This window comes from Pistacia vera, unplaced genomic scaffold (genome assembly GCF_008641045.1).
Source record: "Pistacia vera cultivar Batoury unplaced genomic scaffold, PisVer_v2 Contig520, whole genome shotgun sequence".
Classification (NCBI taxonomy): Eukaryota; Viridiplantae; Streptophyta; class Magnoliopsida; order Sapindales; family Anacardiaceae; genus Pistacia; species Pistacia vera.
This window is the reverse complement of record NW_022196358.1, coordinates 353,113-364,020: the sequence shown is the minus strand read 5'-3', so window position 1 is coordinate 364,020 and position 10,908 is coordinate 353,113. Positions and strand designations below refer to the sequence as shown.

General features: G+C 36.9%; 1 non-coding gene across 1 annotated transcript; it reads left to right on the top strand.

Annotated features, from left to right (window-relative positions):
• Positions 1-4,483: 4,483 nt before the first annotated feature.
• LOC116106721 lies at positions 4,484-4,590 on the top strand. The gene has a single exon (XR_004124350.1). It is a non-coding gene; the product is annotated as a small nucleolar RNA R71 (small nucleolar RNA).
• The last annotated feature ends 6,318 nt before the right edge of the window (positions 4,591-10,908 follow it).

Below are 10,908 nucleotides of genomic sequence, written 5' to 3'. Positions count from 1 at the left end.
AATATATATAGTAAGGCTCAACGGGGTGACTAAGGATAATAGCATAAATAAGGTTGCTTTGAAATGGTCAAACGGTCCAAAAATGGCGTAAGTCATTTCTTAAATCATGCGTTGCTAGGATTTCGCCTCAAGTGATCATCAAATAGGTTCTAGAGTTTTGGGATCTCATAAAAACATAGGAAATTACCCACAAAACACCTCTAAAGGCTAGAACCAACTAACCAAAAAAACCACAAACCCCGAGAGTTTCAAACTCAAGCAAAAATCAACATCCAAGATAACTCTTGAATTAGTGTAAAAATCAACTCTTCTAAATACTACATGTCATTGCAATCAACTATATCACAGACATTTGACATCATCTAGGAAACACAAACTTCCATAAACCAGAAAAAACAAAAAAAATTACAGGCACGCAAATCAAATTCATATCTTCCCCACTCCTAACCAAAATCCTACATTATCCCCAATGTAGCCAACAAAACAACGTAGAGGTAAAGGGAAAGAAACGAGTTATCCCCCTTAAGTAACAAATCGGAAAGTCTAGAAGTAACTCCATTTAATGCAAATCTTGTAATCAACATGAAATCCACCAACACAAAAGAAAAGGACACATGGTGTCTTTGGATTGAATCCATGTTGTCAGTGAATAAGCATAATGTTCATCGAAATTAAAAACAAAATGAAAAGACATCAAATCAACAATAAAGTAACTAAAGTTTGTACAACTTAAAACTAAAATCAATGCAAATAAATAAAAACACACACATAAAACCAAAACAAAAGTAAAAAAACAGAAAAAGAAAAGTAGGAAATCCATTAGACGTATCCATCCAGTCTCTCATTGCTGACCACCACCATCACCATCATCCATATCATCGCCATCCATATCAACATCACCCCCATCACCTCCTACAACACCACCAACAGGTGCCCTTGGCTGATTACCCCTTGGGTAGACAAGAAACACAAACTGTCCCAGATCCACTCCTAACTAAGATAATTGAAATTGCTAGATCCGCTATATCGTCTGCAAACACTCAACCTGATATGTCATCTGACCTGTGACCCATGTTTGCCACTCTCTCGTCTCTACTCTCAAGTCGGCTATCTAACCATGTACAGGTTGGGTGGAAGATGTGACGGGTGCGGGGCTCTCTGTCTATGCGACTGCGCTTAGGCTACAACTCCCTTACCCCCACTGGTAATCTTCTGAAGGTACTTTAGTGTCAATGGTGGAAGTGGTGGTCTCTTTACTTCATTGTTCCCAATTACAACTCCTGCAGATTCACATAAGATAGTGATAAGGCTAGAAAACATATAAGATTTAGAAGATCTGGATGCATACAAAATCCGAAAAATGAATAATTTGCCCTATGTTGATCCACATCCACTGGGATATGGCATACATCATGGTAGCTCTCTTAGTGTCCACTGTGCTAAGGTGCCCAAAAGGATAGATCTTGGCACATACAAAATACTCCTACAACCTATGAGTGAATATGAGTGAAGTCGCATTGAAACTTTTTTTTCTGTTGTTCCGACCAAGAATACACTATCCCCGACCCTCTATCAAACATTGTAGCACCTCATCATAGTTTGGGTCCTTGAGAAATTTGGAGAAATCATCGTCCTCTTCAGAAATATTCGGTAGCCCATAAATCTAGTTAATCATCCCAATATCAAATCTCACCTCCTTCCCTCTAATTCTAATTTTTCTATTTCTGTGCTCGAAGGCATTGGCATAAAATTCCATAACGAGAGGCTCAACAACTACGTCTAGTTGGGTTGCAAATTCCTCCCAACTCAAATCACTAATAATATCAGTAACCCCTTTATAAGGACTCTTAAAATCAAAGTCTCGCTCATCCACAAGTCCTCAAACAATAACACACTCCGCAAACAATCTCGCCCAATGCCCAATTACACAGCAACCACACAACAGTCCCTATACACCCAATCATACCACAATCAGTTTGCCCAATTACACGGCAATCACACAACACCCAATTCTTCAATCACAACACAATATATAATCAATCTCAATCCACTCAATCCGCACTCCAAATCAATCAACATACTCAACTCAACGATGTAGGGTCAAATTTGCAAATACAATCACAAATGAATAGTCGAGGATGCTTACCCAATCAAAATCAGTGATGACAAACCCTGGATTGAGAATTGTAGCCAAAATCAAACTTTCCCCAATTCAACCCTAACTTCTCTTGGGCGGAATTTTTGCACTCAATTGGAGCAATCTCTACAAAATCAAGTGTGTGGAAGTGTTTAGGATGTCTGAATGATAATCAAGCAACAATTCATAGCAAAAGAAAAAAATGGAGTCAAAAAGATTTGAGAGAAAATGAAGAATTACATTGCGATGCAAATGAGAATTGCTATTCTTTTAAATAAATTGTGAATTGCTCTGCAACGCAAAGTTATGCGCCTCGGAGTGATTTAGATTTTTAGTGCTAAAATGAACAGCGGCATAAACGCGCCGCAACCTGAACCTTTTGCGCCTCAACGTATTACGGATTTGAATTTCAAAATCATCGCATTTGTGCCATGGTGCATAAAATTGAGCCATGGCCTAAATGTGCGTTTGTGTTGTCATCAAGTTCATGCCAAAAATGTGCACCGACATGACGTGGATATTTGGAAAAATTAAACTAAGTATCATATTTCTACTGTTAAGTTTACGATGCCACCTTGAATGACGACCAAGCATACTGTCTAGCTCAAGACGATAAACAAACGCTTTTTGAGAGGTACCTTGAATGTTTTTTTTTCCTTTGTTTGTTTTTATTTTATTGTTTTTGTTTATTTTAGTTTACTGTTTTGACTGCACAAGCAAAGCTAATCCCAACTTGTCTTCTCTCCAATCCTACACAACATTAGAAATAGTGATAGGGTTCAAGGAATCTACATTAAAGCATTCTTTAGATGGCGAAGGTTTGGAATGGAAAATCAAACACTCAATGGTTTGATCAAGCACTGTCATTCACAATTTCCCTTGCTGAACATCTATAAATATCCTTGTCATGGCTATTGACGGATGTCCAAGGAAAATGGGTGGTTCCTTATCTCCAGTTGTCAATGCCTCCATGTCCACCATTACAAAATCAACAGGAACAATCAGTTTATCAAATTGAACAAAAACCTCTTCAACAAAACTTTTTTGATATTTCATTGATCGATCAGCTAACTGCAAGGCCATTGTTATAGGTTTTAGTCCTTTCAATCCAATTGCTGATACGTGGAATACAACCTGAGATTGATGCTTGCACCCAAATCTAGCGTAGCTTGCTTTTTGTTTTTACTACTAACTGTAATGTTGATAATAAAACTCCTAGGATTTTTCAATTTGGGTGGTAACCTGTGTTGCAAAACCACATTTGTTGTCTTAGAAATCAAGACTTTCTCATTAGGTTCATATTGACGCTTCCAGGTGTTCCCCTCCTTGAAGAATTTAGCATAAGCTGGTAATTTCCTAACCAAATCAAGCAAGGGTAAGTTCACATTAACCTTAGATAAAATGTCATATATATCCAAAAATGATTTATCCCATTTGCTTTTAATCAAACAACCCGGAAAAGGCACGGGTGGAACATAAGGCTTGGGTGGCACATATGGAGGGTCAATCTCTTCACCCGTGCCTGAATGGGTGCACTCTGTTGCTTCCCCTTGAATTCTTTTTGTCTTGCATGATCAAACAAAGGCTCATTAGTCTCAAAATTTATATCCTTGTTAATTACCTTACCACTTCTCAATATTTTGATTGCATTTGCTTACTCTGTGTGGCTCGGTAACTTCCACGGGACATGGCCTTGTAATGCCTTTGCAATTTGGCCTATCTAGACTTGCATCTTCCTTATGGCTGCATCTTGCTGTTCGAATCTCTTTTCGAAGTTATGATTTGTTTGTTGAGACACTTGAATGAAGTTGTTCAATGTGTCCTCCAATGAAGGCTTCTTTGGTTGCATAATAAGACCAAAAATTCCCTACTGCTGGTTGTTTCTCCATGAAAAATTTGGATGGTTCCTCCACCTAGGATTGTATGTGTTCAAATATGGATTGTGGGGTCTTTGGTTGTAAGATTTCATCATGTTCGCTTTCAAAAATTCTAGAAAATTCTCACTGGAAGGACAAACATTAGTAGTATGACCAAATTTACCACAAATTGCACATACCTCTTTTGAACCAGTATGTCCCTATTCGCTCTGCATGTTACACATGGTCTTGACTTGCTTGGTCAATTCGGACTCTTGCAACACGAACTAGTGCTAGCACTCACTTCATAGATTCCCTTTGCTTTCCCTCTAACACTCCTTTATTGTGAATTGGCGCCAATTTCTCATACAACTCATATGTCTCTTCTATAATCTTTTCTCCCATGGCACCACCTACAGCATTGTCAAATATGGCCTGGCAAGCCTATATCAGTCCATCATAGAAAAACTTATTCAGCAATTCTAAAGGGTATCTATGATGTGGACATTAAACTAAAATCAATTTAAATCTTTCCCAAGCCTTATGGAACAACTCACCATCAAGTTGAGAGAAAGTAGCAATTTCATCTCTTAGTTCAACAGTCTTCGCATGAGAATAAAATTTACCTATGAAATTGTTGTAGACCGCATCCCAAGTGGTAAGTGAAGATGGTGCCAATGACGTGAACCAACCCTTTGCTATGTCCTTCAATGTATATGGAAAACATCTCATCCTCAATTGATCTTCAGTCAAACCCTACAAAGGAAAAGTTTGCACGGTTGAGTAAAAATCTCTAATAAATTTCAATGGATCTTTAGTGGCTATCCTATGGAATGACGAAAGCATCTGAAAATGGATACTCTTCAACTCATAATTCCTCGCTGCAGCATTCAAAGCAATACAGAGGGTGACATTCCAATGGTAGGACGCGCATACTCCTTCATCAGGTGAGGTGGATTCACTATCTCTTCTTCGGATTTTGAATTTGTTGCATTTGATTCTTCCGAATTTTTAGGTTCTCTTCTCTTTCTACCAATCAAATTCACCCTATCAAAATAAGGAAGCACTTCTTCGTCCAACGATCGGCGATCTTGCATTCAAATAAAAACTCAAGACAAAGAAAATTCGTAATGCAAAAATACACAAAACAACTGGAAAATAAAAAAATAAAAAAACTAAAAGAACATAAAATAAAATCTAACTACAAAAAAAAAAAAAAAAATTAAAAAAAATGGAAACATAAATATCAAAGAAATCAAATATCTCCAACTCCCCAGCGACGGTGCCAAAAACTTGTTCGGTTAAAAAAAATTTTAATTCCTCCGCAAGTTCACGGGTCACTATTGTAGTAAAGTGCACAAGTAAGGGTCAATCCCACAAAGAGTTGAGTTATCAATTAATCTAATACTATGCAAAATCAACTAAAATAATGAAATCAAATGAGATAATAAAAATACCCAACAACTTAATAAAATTCAAGTAAGAATAACAAAAATACTAAAAATAACAACTAAAATAAAAGCTAGATCTAAACAAATGATCAAACAATGAGAAATGGTCTAGTGTATCCAATTTCACCATAATTATTCTACTTTATGCTATTAATCTAACCGATGTTTCTCAATCCAAATCTTAGGGTCGATACTTACTAAGGTAAGGTCATGTCGTGGCCAACCAGATTAACATAGTGTTTTCATCATCCAAACTAGCTAGTGGCATGTAGCCTAGTCTAAATAAGAAAAACCCATTATGCACAAAAGTAACAAAATGAACACAAACCAACTCACACTTGTCGAGGGCATCGCACAGACATAAATCAATCATTCACTAGAACAATTTGAGATTAGCTAGTGGTGTATAGCCTAACCCCAACTCATATAGTCAATCAATCAACTATTAAACACGATCAAACATCAACAATGATCAAAGATCAAGAGATATTCAAGATTAGCTAGTGGCGTATAGCCTAACCTTGACTCATACAACCATTCAACCGTAAATCAAAATGAATCACGCAATAATAATGATTAATCAACTCAATAAACGTAAATGAACGAAAGTAAGATATCATTGGATCAATAAAACATTCGATTAACAATAAAAATAAAGTAGTCTAATTAGATTACATTGGATACACTAGGAAAGAGTTTAACTACTGATAAATACAAGAAAACAAACCTTGATCTCACCCTTACACATTTGGATGCAAGATCCACTCAAGATGATCAAGGTTTAGCTTTACACAATCAATCACTCTCTCCCAAGTTTCCCAAAGTTGCAAAAGTGTTTTATATAACCTAATAATCATAGAAATTGGACTAAAGTTTCATTTATATAGTTTTTAGGTAAAATGGCAAACTTGTAAATATTGGTCGCCAAAAATAGGGTTGAAAATGTGGATTTTTTCTAAATATAGTGATTTGCACCGCAGCGCAGTTTAATTGCATTGCGGCGCAGCTCTATGAGATTTTTACTTCGACTAAAACCCTATCACGCCACAACGTGGCTGAATTACGCTGCAACATAAATTGGATTTTGTCGACTTTGTGCTGCGGCGCGATGATTCTTTGTTGGGGCACAATATGAGTTGCGTTGTCTTTACACTGCAACTCAAAAAAAGTATGTTGTAGCTCAGTTGCGAAATTTCACTCTTTTTCGCTCTCCTTGATTTATCCACACTCGATAGGTTCAAGATGTCCGAACACTAGGACAAGCACGAATAATCCTTCTTTTTGCCCCTGAATACCTAAAAACACAACAAAACACATGATTCTGGAAGATCACAAAACCAATAAGGAAACTCAGCCTAAATAATGTGTTAAACCTTGAATTCCACATTTTCACCACTCAACACACATTAATGGAAAGAGTATCAAGATCTTTCGATTCCTCAATAGAGCATATAACAAAATTAAATTTTGGCAACATGGATCGCAAAATCTTTTCAACTATAGTAACATCTTTAAGCTTGTCCCAATGAATCCGCATCTTGTTCTCGATTGCCATTGTCCTTGAGAAGTAATTTGAAATCTTCTCTCCCAACTTCATACGCAAAGTCTCAAACTCGCCCCCAAGAGTTTGAAGTTGTAGTTGCTTCACTTTCTCGCTGCCTTGATACTTCTTTTTCCAAAAGCCACTGTATGATATTGCTACTCCAAAATTATATTTATTGCATGGACACTCTTTCTCACAGAAAGGACACTTTCTCTCACAAAATTAAAACCTGGCTCCGATACCACTGCTACAAGTGGAAAGAAAGAGAAGAAATTGAATTAAAAATAGGCTAAAGCTATATGAAAGAGAAACTAAAATACTACAATACATTTATTTGGTAAAAGACAATCAGTAAAACCGTAACTCCACTATTAGCACACATCATCTCTTTGTACAACCTATATAAGGCTTGTACCAATATAAATCAATCAGTAATTGAAAAACTACCACAAACTCCACTAAAACCATCATTCCAGTATAGCCATTAAAAGATGACTTCCTAAAAACTAGGAATTGACTAAATCAAATACAAAATATTTTTCAACAAAATAGGATCAAGTTGTTGCAGATTAGAGTCTTGTTGCAAATTAATTAGAGTACTTCTTCTACCTACTTCAATCTCTTATATAATCCTATAGTTAAATCTCGATACTAGTTGAATAGAGTTTTATCGCTGGTTCACAATATGTATAAAGGCTTCTATCTTTAAGAAAACAAAACAAAGAAAAACACATTAGCAGTTTTTTTCTCCTTTTTTTATTTACCAATCAATCAATTCAAAGAAATAAAAAATAAAAGTACAGTAAATTGCTCGAGCAGTATCTAATTGATTGTTTACATAGTTACGCTAGAATTAAGAGAAAAATTCAGAGAATTTAATTTTTTTTTTTCTTACGCTGCTGCATTTTCTAACTTTGCATTAACAATTACCAAATAACTGAATTATGCTCAGATCAGTGTCTAATTTTGTTTCAACTTAAAACTCAACAAGCATGGGAAACACAATAAGCAATTTGATGACCATTAAACAAGCAACCTTGGGTGTGTTGGTTAAGGGGATTGGACTGTATTAAAAGGGTGAAGAGCATTAATTTTTTCTTTTCGTCTGGGTTTGGCTTCATTTTCTGTGCATGGGACTGAATAATGGCTATACTATTTTTGAAAAGAATTGTCCCGCCAACCCCTTCAGTTTAACAAAATAAGACATAAATTGGGAGAATTCTAGTATGTAAGAAATGGAACCTTTCTTTCTTCCTACAGTGAGGTAGGAGATATTAGCAAAATAAGAAGATGAAGTTTAAGATGAGTGGCTTAATTGAAGAAGCCTGACCTCCCTACACAAGGTAGATATTTGGGATAATTTTCATATATCACATTCATAGTTCAACCTCTATTTAACTGGCTACATAGATGACTCATTCAACACATAACTCCCCACTAGCTCTCCCCTATAACCGCCCACATAATGCTTCCTTTTCTCAAAGTAAAATAAAAGCAACAACAAAAGTAAAATAACAGCAATAACTGACTCTAGATAAACAATAACTGACTACTACATAGTGGAAGTGATTCCTTCCCTTGAAACTTAATTTGCATGTGAGATGGAGGAAGTGGTAACCACCTTAAGACTTGGCCTTGCAAAATATTCGTGGCTTACTCCCACAACTGAAGATGTAACATGTTCCTCCCTCCTTGAGTGTGGTCTTGCCCTCAAGACCAAGATCAGGGAACTAAAACTTCATGGCTTCCATGTTTTCCCATATAGCCTCAATTGGAGAGAGCCCTCACCAATGCACAAGTACTTGAGCTTGCCATTTGTAAGTACAGTGGTCTAGTATGGCCTATGGAAACGGATAAAGGGTTTCATCTTCTTGTACCATCAGTAATTCATCTAGAATTTGATGCCATTCTCCTATATGCTATTTAAGGAGGGAGACATGAAATGTAGGATGAATTCTAGAATGCTCTAACAATGCTAACCTATAAGCCACATTCCCAATGTGCTAGAGAATTTCATAGGGACCAAAATATCTTGGAGCTAGTTTTTGTACCTTCCTCAATGCAAGAGACGTTTGGTGATATAGGTGCAGCTTAACATAAACCCAGTCTCCTATACATTGAACTCTCTCTCTCTCTCGATGGCTTTTTTCATAGATGTGCTTCATTATTGTGTGCTTCCATGAGAGTATGACGCAACTCCCTGACTTTGGTGTCTCTTTCCAACAACTGCTTCTCCACGACTTCTACCTTGGCTGTACCTAGAACATATGTCAGTAATGAAGGTGGCGGTTGACCATAAACCACATCAAATGGAGTTGCTTTAAGGACAGAATGCCAGTTCGTATTATAGCAATACTCAGCCCATGCCAACCATTTTCCCCACTCTTTTGGGTAAGAACTAGTAAAACAGCTGAGGTACATCTCCATTGTACAATTAACCACCTCACTTTGGCTGTTAGTTCGTGGGTGGTACACAGAGTCAAAATTAAAACGGGTTCCATTAAGTTGAAAAAATTCCTTCCAGAAATTGCTGGTGAAGGTAGGGTAGCAATCGCACACTATAGACTTAGACATCCCATTTAGCTATAAATTTTGATCCAAAAATAGTTGTGCCACTCCTGCAAAAGTATAAGGATATGCCAATGAGAGGAAGTGAGCATACTTAGATAGTCGATCCACCACCACCAATATAACTGGTTTTCTCAGGAGTCCTTCCATGAAATCCATAGAGATATCTTCTCAAATCTGTTCGGGAATTGGAAGTGGTTGCAACAAACCCATAGGAGCCTATAATTCAACCTTATAGCGTTGACAGATGTCGCATTTAACATTTTTTTCAAGCATTAATTTCCGCATCCCTTTCCAATAAAACAACACCCTTACTCAATGGTAAGTTTTTTCAAAGCCTTCATGAGTGTTGCTATGGAATTGATTAATTATGGTAGGAATAAGAGGAGAACTATTAAAGAGAAAAATTATCTCCTTAAAATATATCACCACATCTTTACTTCCCATGGTCCCACGGCTTCACCTTCCCTGATCTTTTGGAGGAATTGTTGCATCTCATTGTTGGATACCACCTCCTCTTTGATAGTCATTGTCCAGTTTGGTAAAGGTAGAGATAAAGCAGCAAGTTGGTTGTTGTCAGTTCCCCTTTTTCCCACCTATTTCCTCTCCCATTTCCTCTCTCCTTGACAATGCATATGTCACCACATTCTCTTTCCCTTTTCTGTATTCAATTATGAAATCGTAGTGCATCAATTTAAATAACCATCTTTGCTGAGCTGAAGTTGTTATTCTTTGCTCCCACAAATATTTCAAGCTTCTTTGATCAAACCTGACTACAAATTGACGACCAATTAAGTAAGAATACCATTTTTGAATTGCAACCACCATTGCCAAAATTTCTTTTTCATACATAGAGAGGAGTAGGTTTTTCCCCATTAACACATGACTAAGGAAAGCAATCGACCTTTTTTGTAAGAGCACGACACTTATACCCAACCCATATGCATTACACTTAACTATAAATTGTGAAGAGAAGTCTAGCAATGCCAAGAGTACTGGAGCGCATGTCATGGCATCCTTGAGTTGGGTAAAAGCCTTCTCTATTTCTGAAGTCCAATTAAAGTTATTCTTCTTAAGCATCTTCGTAAGTGGACCAACTATCTTCTCGTAGTTTTGAATGAATTTTCGGTAATAACCAGTCAATCCAAGGAACCCATACATGGCCTTAATCATCTTGGGCTTTGGCTAGCTCGTAATGGCTATCACTTTTCTAGATCCACGGCTACTCCATCAGTAAAAATAATATGACCTAGGTAGTGAACACTAGCCTACTCGAACTAACACTTCTCCCATTTCACGAACAACTTATATTTCTCTAGGATATGTGAAGCCATTTCTAGATGCTTCAGATTG